At 33.2% G+C, this 14,806-nt stretch overlaps 1 pseudogene; it reads right to left on the reverse strand.

Annotated features, from left to right (window-relative positions):
* Positions 1-814: 814 nt before the first annotated feature.
* Positions 815-11,021, reverse strand: LOC120152667 (annotated as a pseudogene).
* Between the last annotated feature and the right edge of the window lie 3,785 nt (positions 11,022-14,806).

A 14,806-nucleotide genomic window follows, 5' to 3' on the forward strand; every position in this document is an offset into this window, starting at 1 on the left:
ACTCATGTGCCTGAAGTTTTTAACAGCTTTGTGTCATTATTAATAATATTATTGTGCTCATAGTTTATTTCTTGCAAGCTCGTATTCCTTGTCCTTCTCGAAATGATAGCCAGTATTCGGACATTAAAAGGGTAAAATGGTCACACTGAGGAAACAAATCGTTGTTTCGCGGATTATTTCCATCTCGAATGTTTGTCCTTTTAAGGGGTAAAACAGTAAAATGATTAAATAAGTCGTGTTTGTTATTAAGTATGCATTTAAAAACTTTATAATTTAAGATTATTATAGGTAATATTATTTCATAATTATATTGTTAAAAAATATTATATTGAACCGAACTGATAATGTGATACTATTTTGGTAATGTTAAACTTTTTATTGAGGATGCTCATCAAACAAGTCGATTGTTAATTGAGTAGTGTTTGACTCGTTACTTGTTAAATTCACCCGAAAAATATCTATATATATGCAAAATTTAATAATAATATATGAAAATATAAATATAAACTTAAAAAAACACAATTTAAATACCTATTTTTCAATTAAACCTTAAATATTTTTTTGGAAAAAAAAAAAGAAAACTAATCATTAGATGATAATAGAGAATTTATCCGAAATCCAATCTAGACAAACCTAGGACAGATCTATTCAGCTTTTTGGGCTAGCCTTTGAAATATATATAACCCAACCAACCAGCATCGCTTAAAGAATTAGCTGTTCATAAAGTTTATTTCTTGATATTTTTGAACTGATATACAAGCAACCTGGCACCTACATCAACCCTAATATCGGGTGAGTATAAGCATGGACCATTACTCTAAACCAAGCTTTTCAACTACTAACTAAACATCCGATCATAACTCGAACAAAAATGCTTCCAGATCAGTAGTAGCTTACCTCAAATCGAAGGTTATTGGTTGACGTTGGTTGTTGCATATACAAACTCGGCTACCTAGAGCTATGCTTCGCTTTGATGTGATTGTTCCTGAATCTTGATGTTCTTTCAAGCATCCTTGCAGGAAGAAGGGTTGAGGAGGCTTTGATATTCCAACTGCCAAAACAGGATTTTCCAGGTAAACTGATGAACAAAATCGAATCAACCTCAGCTGGATTTCGGATAATTCACTTACCAGTGCTAAATCATGGAGCCAACTTCATTTTCCGGTAGTCTTGTTGTGCTTTCTTTGACCGGAACATAGCTTGAACACGTACAACAGCTTTCTCAACACGTTGTTCGGCTTGTTTTCGGCTGGTTCTGAAGAAATCCTCTTCCGTGTCACTTTCCGTACTTTGCTCTGGAACTGCATCAACTGGGTTAACTTGCAGTCCACGCAAACCTTTTCTTTTTAATCGCCATCGCAGAACTGCTTTCTCAAGCACACCAACCGACCAGACAATCTTACGGTACTGCTTCCTTGTTAGTAGGCCTCGGAAAGCTGCCTGCATTAAATTTCCAAGCAATGTCTCTATTCTGAGCAATCCTCACTTCCTCAGCCACGAACAATGAAAATAATGTTTTTTTTTCATAATAAACCATCGAAAAGATGGAATCGCAGAAAATAACCTTACACTATAAAAAATGTCTGTAGGAAAAAACCGTATATCCAAATGAAAGATTAATTTTGATTTAAAAAAAGGGTATTATATCATAAAATTGGACCAATTAAAGAGAAATCATGCCTACTTACATTTTACAGTCCCAAAGTGAAGGAAACAAATAAATTTAATTTTGACATATATATGTATAGGGCTGTAAATGAGACGAGACAGATCGCGAGCTACTCGAGATCGACTCAGTCAAGGCTCGATAAATACTCGGATCGAACGTACTCGACTCGAATTCTTAACGAGCCGAAACGAGCTACTTGATACTTGACTCGAAAAGCTCGTAAGCAGCTCGAAAATATAATATATAAAGATTTTTTTAAAAATAAACTATTAATAATATTAACATTTATGTGTTGAATTTTTTTAAAAAATACAATAAGATTTTCATATATTTAAGGTTCAGGTTCGAGTTTGAGGATTCAATCTTGTTAAGTTTAAGAATTTTTTTTTCATTTCGAGCTTTTTCGAGCTGCTCACGAGCTTCAGTTTAGGATTTCGAGTTCAAGTCGAGCTTAAAAATTTTAAGCTCGCGAGTTTTCGAGTCGAGTCGAGCTCCATTTCAGAGTTTTCGAGTCGAGTCGAGCTCAGCAATACTTGAGCTCTACTCGGCTCGTTTACACCCCTATATATGTATAATGCAATACTCATACCAGTAGAATAGTAAGAAGAAAAGAAAGGATATTTACTTGGATTCTGACAGCATGGCGACGCATATTAAGGAACTCTACGCATTTTCCAAGTACGGAATCTATATTGGATCCGGGCAGCCGCAGCCATCTGTCTTTTGGCCTCATAGTTGCGATAGGCATGTTGAATCTTCATAGCTGCAATGATAATCCGTGCTTCATCCTCTGGGGTGGAAGACTCGATTATTTTAGTTCTGATTTTCAAGGAGTGTGTCCTGAATGCATTCTGTATGCGTGCAGCTGCATCAGCAGCAGTCCTGTAAGCTGCTAAACTTTCCTTCAAATACAGTTCATCTTCATTAAGGTTATTGGTGTTTGTTGCTTCTGTTCTACTGGTTTGAAGAGAGCCACTAGCATTCCCAGCTACAGCCATATCATTGAACTGCGCTACTAGAGCCTCTTCAGAAAGATAAGCAGCTAGACCATCGTAACCCTTTGAAGATGCTAGATCAGCAGCCGTGCAACCATTTGGATTTTGGGTGGTGGGGTCTGTCACCAAATTTGGCTTTGCACCAGCAGATAAAAGAACAGCAACCATTTTTCCCTGCATCGAGGATTTTCAGAAGTGAGATACAAATCGAAACTGATTCAAGATTGACAACTATATTAAAGACCAAAGTTCAATTTTTTGGAATTTACAACTCTAGTTCTACTTTGGAAGTAGAAGATATGAAGATGAATTTTCAAAAATTTCAGTGGAGCAAAGTAATATTCTGGAAAAAGAATTCACGGAGGAAGAAATATGGGAGACTCTACAATCATGTGATAGCATCAAAGCTCCCGGCCCGGATGGTTTTAATATGGGCTTCTTCAAGAAATTTTGGGTTGTTCTTAAGGTTGATATTCTGAAATTCTTTCATAACTTTATTTAGGGAAAGATTGGGAACATGGAGTAAATCATACTTTCATTACTCTTATCCCCAAGGTGGCCAATATTGGTGGATTAGATGACTATAGACTTATAAGCCTTGTAGGAGGTTTGTACAAGATCCTCTCAAAATGTCTTTCGAGGAGATTAAGGAATTGCATTTCTGATGTAATGAGCCCTATGCAGTTTGCTTTCATTCCAGGTCGTCAAATTCTGGATTGTTCTCTTATAGCCAATGAGGGATTGATTTTTGGAGGAAAAGGGACTCAAAGGATGTGTTTAAAGTGGATTTTAGAAGGGCATACGACACTGTGGATTGGTCTATTCTTTTTAAGGTTATGGAGAAAATGGGTTTCGGTTCTAAATGGAGAAGTTGGATAAAACAATGTGTTACTACTGCTTCTATTCAGTTTTGATAAATGGGGTACCTTCTCAGGAATTTCCTATGGCAAGGGGTCTCCGCCAGGGCTGTTCTCTTTCGCCCTTGCTTTTTAACTTAGTTGGGGAACTCCTAAATGTCTTGCTCTTAAGGTGTCTCTGATGGATTGTTTTCTGGTCTGCATATTGGGAGGAATGAGACTGCTTTCAACTTATCTCATCTGCAATTTGCAGACGACCTAATTATTTCTGTGGGGCTTCGAAATGGAGATTTCAAATGTTAAAAGGGTTTTAAGAGTGTTTGAAGTTATGTCTGGTCTGCAGTTGAATCTTAAGAAAAGCAAGTTATTTGTGTTAATACGGCTACAGAGGAGGTGGAGGAGTGGGCGTCGTCTATTGGCTGTGCAGTGGGGAAATTTCCTTCTGAGTATCTAGGTCTGCCGCTTGGTGCAACACGGAATTCAACCTCTCTTTGGGATCCGGTTGTTTCAAAATTTAACAACAAACTAGTAGGTTGGAAAGCTGCCACCCTTTCCTTGGCAGGGAGATTAGTTTGATTAAATCGGTTCTCTGTTCTCTTCCTACTTACTACTTGTCTATATTCAAAATTCCATCATCAGTAACTTCTAAACTCAACTCAATCATGTCTAAGTTCTTATGGGGAGGTGGAGCGGAGAAAAATAAGATTCATTGGGTTAGTTGGCTTAACGTGTGCAAGCCAAAGGAGGCTGGTGGTTTAGGAGTGTTAAATATTAGCAATATGAACAGAGCACTATTGGGGAAATGGTCTTGGAGATTTGCTAATGACAAGGATGCTGTTTGGAGGAGAATGATCTGTTCAAAATACAATATTGATCCTTTTTCTTTATTGTTCAATAGCAAAATCCCAGCTCAAGCTTCTTGGATTTGGAGCTCGTGGTGAATTCTTATTTTAAAGAAGACTCTTTTGGTTGCTATTTCCGCAGCATGTTCAGACTAGAGTTGGAATGGTCAATTTATTCAGTTTTGGCAGGACAAATGGGCAATGGACTGCCCTCTTAAGGTTTCTTTTCCGAGGCTGTTCGCAATCTCTACAAACCAGTTTGGAAAACTGATTGAATTTGGCGAGTTCAGTCTTTGGGATGGATCTGGAATATTCAGTTGAGGAGAAGCTTAGCCGATTGGGAATTTGAACAGTGGGCTAACCTGATGGCTATCATTTCTAATTTTTGTCTGTCTAAAGAGGCAATCGATGGTCTGATTTGGAAAGGAAACGGAACTGGTGTCTATTCTGCTAATTCATGTGTGAAGACTTGTTCTTTGGCTCAGAAGGAGGATTATATTTGGAAGAAATTTGTGTGGAAAGGTCTGGTGCCACCAAGAGTCGAGGTATTCATGTGGCAGGTAGTTCTTCAAAAACTGCCAGTGAGGTGAACTGGTTAAGAGAGGGGTTACGGGTATAACAGATCTTTCTTGTCCTCTATGTAATTTGGAGGTTGAATCTTCTTCTCATTTATTTTTCTCGTGTTCAGTTGTGTGGTCACTTTGGAACAAATTTGTACAGTATTGGAGTCTTTCTGTGGTTTTTCATACAAATGCGCAGAAGTTTCTTCAAGCTTGGGAAGATCTAAATCCTAGGTCTGCTATTTGGAAGTTCATTCCTGCCGTTGTTATTTGGACTTTGGAAAGTAAGAAATGATATTGTTTTTGATAGAGGGAAGTTTGACCATCTTAATCTATTTTTCCTAGCAAGAGTACGACTTGCATCTTGATTCTCAGCTAAGTTTGCAGATTCTGTAATTTCAATGGATTCTCTAATCGGGGACCCTTCTCTTGGGGATTCATGCTTTCCCTCAATAAATCGATTGTTACTACAATTCCTTGGTCCCCCCTCCTAAGGGCTTTGTAAAATTGAATGTGGATGCAGCTACAAATTCTGATTGGAACAGCAGTGGAGTTGCGGGTATTCTAAGAGATGAGGAAGGTCTTATTCTAGGATCTTTTAAGGAGGCCACGGGTCCAGGTCCACCTATTATGATGGAGCTAAGGGCTATTCAGAAGGGCTTAATTTTCTTTGATTCAGTGAAAGGAGGTATTAATGGTCGTTTGTTGTTAGAATCAGACTGCAAATTGGCAGTGGATTGGGTTAAGAATGGAACTTTCTGCCCTCAGAATTTTGTCATTCTTGTAAGGAACATAACAATTAAGCTAAAAGAAGTTGAGGGTGTTATTAGATGGGTTGCTCGGACAGCCAATATTGAGGCTGATGGGTTGGCTAAATCCGCCATTGGCTAATTCCAGTGTGTCTTAGGGGTATTTTATGTTGGGATTTTCAAATTGTTGTAAGGGGCTTATCTTGTTGTAATCTTATGTATTTTCATTAATGAAGTTTAAGGCACTCTTTTCCTCCTTCCTCTGATGAAGGAACTCATTATAAGTTCCTTATTCAAGAAGGGGGTTTTTAATGAGGCCTACAATTCCTATAAAAAAAAAATAAGAATCACGCAAAAAGAACTTACCTCCCATAGTATGCTGCCCAATGAAGAGCTGTCCATCCATGTTTATCGCGAAAATCCAGTGATAAGCCAGAACATGAAAACAGATATAGCCCAAGTATAACCAAGAATGGCACATAAATGAAGCACTCCTAGACCTTCAGTATCAAACTCGGTTGTTTTACAGCCTTCAATTTTCTTTCCAACAGCCAGTCCTGAGTCGGTTCTTTAAAGTAATTTCAAACAAACCATCTTTTGCTTGTGTAAACGAAGCTCGATTTTCTTCAATTGACTTGAGCAAATATGCCCAACTATTGGATATGCTGCTAGTCTTCTGGGCAAAACTCTTAGCCTCCTTCAAGGTATTCGGTGAAACTTTACCCGATAAAATATTAGATTCTTGGAAGTAGAGAAGAGCAAATAAGCAAGCCTCATCTGCAACCGGAATTCCTCCCATATGGATTCATCTTTTGCAGGAACTAATGGGTCAGGTAATAAAGGAGCGCGATACTCGAAACTAAGAACTTGGCTGGTGGGTTTATGGCCATCAAGACTCATACAGGTTCACTAGTCCTGGGGAATGTTGTGATAACACACAACGATAAACCCCAACTTGGATACTTTTGCTGGGTAGCATATGTCACCACATACACAAAAGAAATTGGACTTAGCAAGATGTTGATAAGCTTGATGAAAGACTCCAGTGACTAAAATCTGCAAATTAATATAAACAATTGTTATTCAAATGGATACTTTTCTAGCATTAATCTCATGCTGATAAGGTAGGGGGTATTTCTAAAATCCAGAGAGGGAGAAAACATTTTAAGGAACACCTTTGTCTTTTCAGTTGAATAGGCCCATGCATGTGAGACTTCAGATATGCTAAATATCTGCTCGGGGCAGGTGAAGGAATCTTGAACAGATGAAACTGATGATTCTTGCAGAGTCTCGCCTACAGAAACTGGAGACTCAGTCATAGAGTAGTTAATCCACTTTCCGAAACTGTCCTGACTTCGTAAACCATCATCGATCAAAAGGTCCAATGATTCACCAGTCCCTATGGCAATAGTGTCTTTCCTCAGCTCATTAGGATTTAATTGGCTACTGGATATCGGATTACAAACATTCACTAGAGGGTTGAGGTAAGCATTGTTACTCTGAGCACTTGGCTCAACTAAATTAACAAGCATGGAAATATCTGTTGATAAATTATGGCCTCGAGTGTTGAAGTATGCATTGTTACCCTGCAAAATGAAGCATTGGTCATCAACCATTAGTGCAGCCAAATACAAAATAAAAAGGAGAACGATCAAGTGATCTTCATAATATAAAAATGGCGAACAAGTCAATCTAAAAAGTGGTTAAACACACAAAAATAAGAAAAGAATATTAAGACACCCTAGGAGATGTTTCCGCACATGTAAAACCCATATATTGTTGGGAAGAGAAATATATGTCTAGAGAAGTGCAGCATAAATCATAAACGTCAAGGACCTCTTAAAATTAGTCAGGAGTCTATATGTCCACTTCCCAACTTCCGCACAACATGCAAGAAAACTTTAGGCAATAACAGCACAAAATCTTATATACTAAGATAAGATAAATCTAACAATCAAATCTATTTGCCTACAAAGTTATTTCAAACAAGTTTTCATTAAGATGAAAGAGAACTAATAAAATATATTTTCAAAGAACATATCTGTACTTTAAGAAGGATATAGAAATCTAAGGATTTAAGAGCCATGAAGCTGTTCTGCTTACATCATTTGAGAAGCCATTTCCTGCTGTTTGATTCAATTGCTCAAAGTAAGAATTCTTTTCTGCAATCAAAGTAAATAAGTTATAATTTAGAAATTAAATAAGGGTATTGTTTATACAAGAAAACAATTTGTTACCTCTTTAGATGCAGCTGAGTCATTACTATTTGTTATCAGAAGCTCATCCCATTCAAGTGTATTAATCTCGTGAAGCCTCCTTTCATGATTTTTGATATCAACACTATTATTAGGTTCTGTTGGATTGCAATCAACAAACATGATGTATTTATGCATAGAGAAAAGCACGATAGCAAGGTTAAGCTGACAATTGTTGGAATAATTTAACATCAATATCACAAAGAGGTCCTTTCTCCTTCATAATACACATTACCTACTCCAGAATCAAACTCTTCCACAATATTCAAAGGAGTAGACTGGTCAGTTAATGAACTGGAATTTGAATTCCCAGGTGTTGCTGGAGAACCCTGGACTGTACCAAAGCAACAAAGATCAGTAAATAACTGCTTCTAAGGCATACAAAAAAGTAAAGAATTCTTTTGTTACGAGACAGTCCTTCCAACTCTTCAGTTTTTATTATTTTAACACCGACCTCTTTGTTTCACGATAGTGAACAAGAACTATGTGCTCTAGAGACCTGAAAAATATTATAATATATGGTCAGATACTCTGATCAGTCTACTAAGATACACTGAAAGATAGAGGAGAATTTTCAAATCCAATGTGGGGGAAATATAGGCAAGGTAAAGTTATACATCTAAGTTACATACTTGTCAAGCAGCCAGTAACACCTACGAACAAAGGTAGGGTTTTCTAGTCCATGTGCATAATATACATGAATCCTTTCTTCATTGCCAACCTGAAATGTAAAATGAAATACAATTTTCTCAAAATAATTACATTTAGCCAGTTAAAGAACAAATAGCATAAATTCCCAGAATCAAGGTGATAAAATGGATTTCATAAATTTACTGTGACAATACACAGAAAATTTTGGGCACTCTTTTCCTCCTTCCAATGACTATTGAGTTTTTTGGAACTTGATGGTTATGAAGGGGGTTTTTAATGAGGCCCTTTTCTTATAAAAATAAATAAATTTACTGTGAGGAGATTGAATTTGAAAAAAAAGATGCAAGCAAAGAATAGATGTGCCAACGAGGGTTCCATACAAGTGAAACTAATCTTTCAAACCATGAAGAGAAATTGCTGATAGAACAGAGTAAACATAGAATAATCATTAGGGATAAAACAAATTTTAGTCCTTGAACTTGGATTTTTCACCCATTTTTAATCCTTTAGATGATGTGGTAGAATATCAAAGTGCCACATCATCAAAGTAAAATGGAAAAAGTTGTGAAGTCCAAGGACTAATGTGGACTAAAATAAAGTTCAGGGGACTAAGCTGGGAAAATTGCAAATTTCGAGGACTAAAAGTTGCTTTATCCCTAATCTTTACTGCTCAAAGATAACGCTGCAGCATGTTTGCAGCGTATGAAATTTGCATAATCTTACAATCTTTCCCACATCATGTTATGTATATTTATAAACATGCTATACAAGTAAAGAAAAAAGGACAATTACAAAAACTGAAAATTTGAATCTCAATATCCAGAGGAATGCTGTTATTCACTTTGCTAACTAACAAATTGCACCATTTAAAGCGCCTTTTAGTACAACAAAATCTCACTTTTAAGTGTTCGTGCGCTTCTTTAACAGTCTTCCCGTCTTTTTTCTTTTTCCAGTTATGGCCATCTTTTCGGAAGTTTCGAAGCATCTTTCGGTCAAAAAATACAATAGTACCACCTACAACATCAAGAATAAAATTAGTTATTATATAAGTACACCTTTTCCTAGTTTAGTACTTTAGAAGTTACACAGAAGGTATCACTCAAAAAAATAAAAGGAGGTAATTTCCTAAAGTCTATAACCAAATATAACAATAACAATAATAATTTCCTGAAGCCATAAGTAATGCAACTGAACATTCTCTTGAAACATGCTGACTTTTGGTGACCTAGTAATACTGCATCAGATTAAACAAATTAGCCTATGTTTGGTCGACACTTTTTGGTTTTCACTCTGTGCCTTTTTGCTAAAATGAATAGTAACAAAAGACAAATAGCAAAAAGATCAATAACACAATGCCTAACTTCACAGAAACTAAAATAACTGGCAGCATGAACTTAAAAAGTTATAAAGCTAGGTCATTTATTTCTTTAAGTAGACCTTATAGCAATTATAACATGGATTAGATTGTTGCTTCATGGAAATCGAGAAAAAATAAAATGGGTAACTAATTATTATGAGAGTTACTTTTGGGCAGCTTCACTGGCTTCACATAGATTGGGAGATATTTGTGGTTGCAAAGTATAGCATGAATTTCATTTGGACGCAGCCATCTAGACTTGGCCTCTTCCATCATATTTTGAACATCCAAATCTGTTCACCAAACAAAAGACAGTAGAAACTAAAATTAACAAAACAATGGCATACGCTTAACTATGACATGAAGCATGATCTAACCAATTATTAGAACAAAATTTAACAGTACATGAAGTTTAAAGTAACTTCTTAGAATGATTATGAAATTATTGCTCATCTGAATTTGTTTTTGAAACAAATAGCCAATTGTTAAAAGTAAAACCAAAAGCTAATTAATAAGTGAGTGATCAAACAAGTTTAGCACATATTGCATAACAAAATTAATAAACAAATTTCAATACTAGATTTATAATCACTAAACACTGTTTGAAATGGATAACCTTATTATCATAGCTTTAAATATATATGATAGTTTAGCTCTATTTTTTAAAAATAAAATTGATTGAACATATTCTGCTCATAAGTAATAGCATGTCTATCAAATTGACAACTTTAATCATAAAAAAAATTAAAACAAAAAAAAAGTACGATATAAAATACTTCATACAAGTACAATACCTGCCAATGAATGGAAACCGTGAATCTCGGAGCCGACGAGTGGGCTCGAACTGCCGCCGTCCATCTCCGGAATCAAACTCCGAGAAGAGAAACCGTAGGCAGTTTTTTCCACACTGAAAGATAAAAAAAATTAATATCGAAAAGTTAAACGCGTGTGATAACGAGATTACCGAAAGTGAATATGGTAAAAAGGATCAATAAATTAAAAAATAAGAAGAAGAAGAAGAAAAAACCTAAACCGATGGCTGTTTTCGGAGCTTTGAAGAAGAAAGTCTGACGAAAATGAAGACGAAGAAAGCAAGGTGATTAGAATATTATAAGACTACAGGCAAAAACTTTTTCCATTACTTTGCTGTGAAAAACTTTGGAAGCATTTGGGCCTTTAGTCTTTACACTGATTGGGTTTGTTCTTTCTTTTTGACTATTTTTTTGTTTTTTTATATGTTCAAAATACAGTATTTTTTTTAGACTTTTTTCCCATTAAATATATTATTTTTTAATTAAATATAATAATATACCCAGCGAAGATAGACAAAAGGGTCTCGCTAGGCAATCGTCCCTTAAATATTTAAATTTTTTATATAATTTAAATATTTTTATTAAAAATTTATTTTTATTATCTTAAAATTTTATAAATTGATCATGATATATAATTATGTACGTGCTTATAACATAAAATTATTGTTCGTCTCTATTATACCCGTTTATGTGTATCATTCTCTCTACTTTTAATTTTAGTCGGGTCTTACGTTTTTGTCTATATACAGAGATTTTTTCGCAGGGATTTTTTTTGCAGGGATTACTGCCCATTACAGACGCGCATATGATATTAATGATATTAATAACTGCATATAAATAATGTTCAACTATGTATTTTTGTATTTATTTATACATGCATTGCATTTTATCTATATTTTTAAGGGTAAAGTATAGTAATGGTCACTGAACATTTCTGAAGCTTGCATTTAGGTCCCCCAACTTTTAAAACTTACAATACAGTCCCCCAACATTTATTCCGTTTGCAATATGGTCCCCCAACTTAAATCACTGTTAGAAAATTAGGGTAAATTATATAAACGGTCATTGAACTTTTCAGGCACTTGAATTTAGGTCCCCAACTTTTAAAACTTACAAAACAGTCCCCCAATAATTTATTTTCTTATTAAATATAGATGTATAGAAATATAAATGATTCAATTTATATTTAATGTATGAATCATTTATATTTTGATATATTTTAGTTTTCTTGTATAAACTAGTATTTAAAATGTTTATATTTTAATCAAATACTTCAATATACGAATAAAAATATATTATATAAATGTATATTTATATTTAGATGTATAAATAAATAATTAGGTGGTGACATGTCACCAATGACACGTGTCATGATCATGTGCTAACATGTCAGATCCTAATTAAATGATTAATTTATTAAATTCTATTTAATTTAGGACCAAATTGATTATATAAATAATAAAGACTGAATGTATAATAATGTCAATTCTTTTTAACTGCCACGTCATCATTTTTATCAATTGGTAACGACTAGTGGCTTAGTTGAAACAGTTAAATAATTATGTTGTATGATTGATAAATTTAAAAGATCGATGACAAAAGTAAAAGGGCTAGATAGTTAAGTTGTCAACCTAGTAGTTTACACTTTTATTTATACGTCAAAATAACATTTTATAAATTTAAAATTCGAATTATTTTCAACCTCTTCTATATCCTAACTACTTTTTTAATTAAAAAATTTCTTCAACAGATAAGAATTATACTATTATATTTATATAAAAAATACGTATCACATGAAATAAGATGAAATTAAATAATAATAAATCTGACATAATTGAATTTAATTGAATTATTTTGGAATTTAGGGTTTAGAATAAAATTGAATTACTTTGGAAATTGGGGTTTAGAATGAAATTGAGTACTGTTTTGCAAGTTTTAAAAGTTGGGGGACCTAAATTCAAGTGTCTGAAAAGTTCAATAACCTTTTATATAATTTACCCTAATTTCTAACGGTGGTTTAAGTTGGGGGACCATATTGCAACGGAATAAATGTTGGGGGACTGTATTGCAAGTTTTAAAAGTTGGGGGACCTAAATGCAAGCTTCAGAAATGTTCAGTGACCATTACTATACTTTACCCTATTTTTAATTTTCTGACTGCCGGAGGTCTTCCACGGAAGCTACTCTCAACCTGGCGTTGGGGGCAGCCTACTACCCTACCTCCCCCTTACCCCATTGCATATGGGAATTGGGTTTTGTTGTTGTTGTTGTATTATACCCGTTTATGAGATTTTTGTGGCTTTAGGGTAAATTTAAAATATTAACCTCTAATAATAAATATGCATAATGTTAAAATTGACCCTCAACGTTTATCAAAATAATCATTTTGATTTTTTAGCGTTTTGGCTGTAACATTTTATTTTAAGGGGAAAAGGTACCTAATGTTGGATTGAACAATCATTTTATCCCTTATTTTTTTAGAATATTTTTTCCCTTGATATTTATTTTAGGGTTAAAAAGTTTTTATTTTAGAACGTTAATCGTTTGTTAACAAATAATTTTCATTTTCAAATGGACTATTTTGCCTCAAAATGATACAATAGAGGCTAAATTACTCTAAAAAAATATAGATCAAAGTGATTATTTAGTTGAATTTTAGGAGCATTTTTTTAACCAAAAAATATAACTAAACATGCAATTATAAAAAATAATTAATTTTAATTATAATTTTTTAATTGTAGACCTTGGACAGGTGTCCCTTTTGCCTAAGGCCAACGACGACACTGGTCACTACTCGATTATTTTAAGTTACATTTTTTTTAAGTTATAAATTCATTTTTTTAGAAAAAAATTACTCTGTAAAATCAAGTCATGTTATAATCCATCGATTTATGACTTTTTTTTATCCCCTAGGGGTGTATGATTTGCATAATATAGGATTACATTTAGGAATAACATTATTGGAATAAATGTAACATCACTATGAGAATATTGTATTATTTGGTTTGTTTAGTATGAATGTAAAATTACATTGTTTGGTTAGAGAAATTAAAATTACTTGAATGCATATTTTACCAAATCATCTTTGTGATATATGTTTTTAGAAAAAGTTAAAGTTTAATATTAAATTATAAATATTTGAATGAAAATTCATAAAAATATTTTAATCGTTATATTATCTAACTTTTGAGAAAAATATATGTTTAATATATAATTAGTATATTAAACTTATATTTTTAAATAATTTTTTAAAAGTTATCATGTTTATTTATATAAAATATAATATAATATAAAAATTATATTATGATCTCGAGTGGATAAAAATATTATTTTTCAATGTATAAGATCTATTTTTGATAACTTAAATTTGGATATTATTTTAAATAATTATACTTTTACAATGATATTATTTTTCACCTGATAAAATTACAAATAATTAATATATTGAATATTAAAAATATAAATAATTTTAAATTATTAAATTTATTAATATTTTACTAAATTTAACACTTCATAGATTATTATTATTATGTTTATAATTTTGAGTAAAGTACAAAAACTAAGAATTGAGAAGGATTACTATAAAAAAATTTATTAGTCTAGGTGTATTCTTGTCCAAAGTAGTGTGAATGGTTTAATAACTAATAATTTGGAGGTAATGGTATTCCCCCATTTTAACCAAAAAATGTTATTATTGGGAAAAAATTCTATGATAATAATCTTTTCCGTGCATTAAAGGTGTGAATGCAGTTCTAAAAAGGATTATTTCACTTAGTAATGATCTTTTTCACGAATCAAACGACCCTTAAGTCCATAAGCATAACCATCACCATGACAACTTAAGATTATACATGATTGATTTTGATTCAAAGGAAAAAAACAATGGAGTATAACTAACTCACTCAAAACACTTTTTAAAGGATTATGTTGTACGATTGGATCAAATAAGCCCTTGTGGAATAAATATTCAGTTTCCTGAACCTTTAGGTATAATTTAAATATTATTTAAATAATATATAAATAATAAATAATATATATCTAATAAATAAGATATATAATA

This window comes from Hibiscus syriacus, unplaced genomic scaffold (assembly GCF_006381635.1).
Source record: "Hibiscus syriacus cultivar Baekdansim isolate YM2019G1 unplaced genomic scaffold, ASM638163v2 tig00111095_pilon, whole genome shotgun sequence".
NCBI classification, from domain to species: Eukaryota; Viridiplantae; Streptophyta; class Magnoliopsida; order Malvales; family Malvaceae; genus Hibiscus; species Hibiscus syriacus.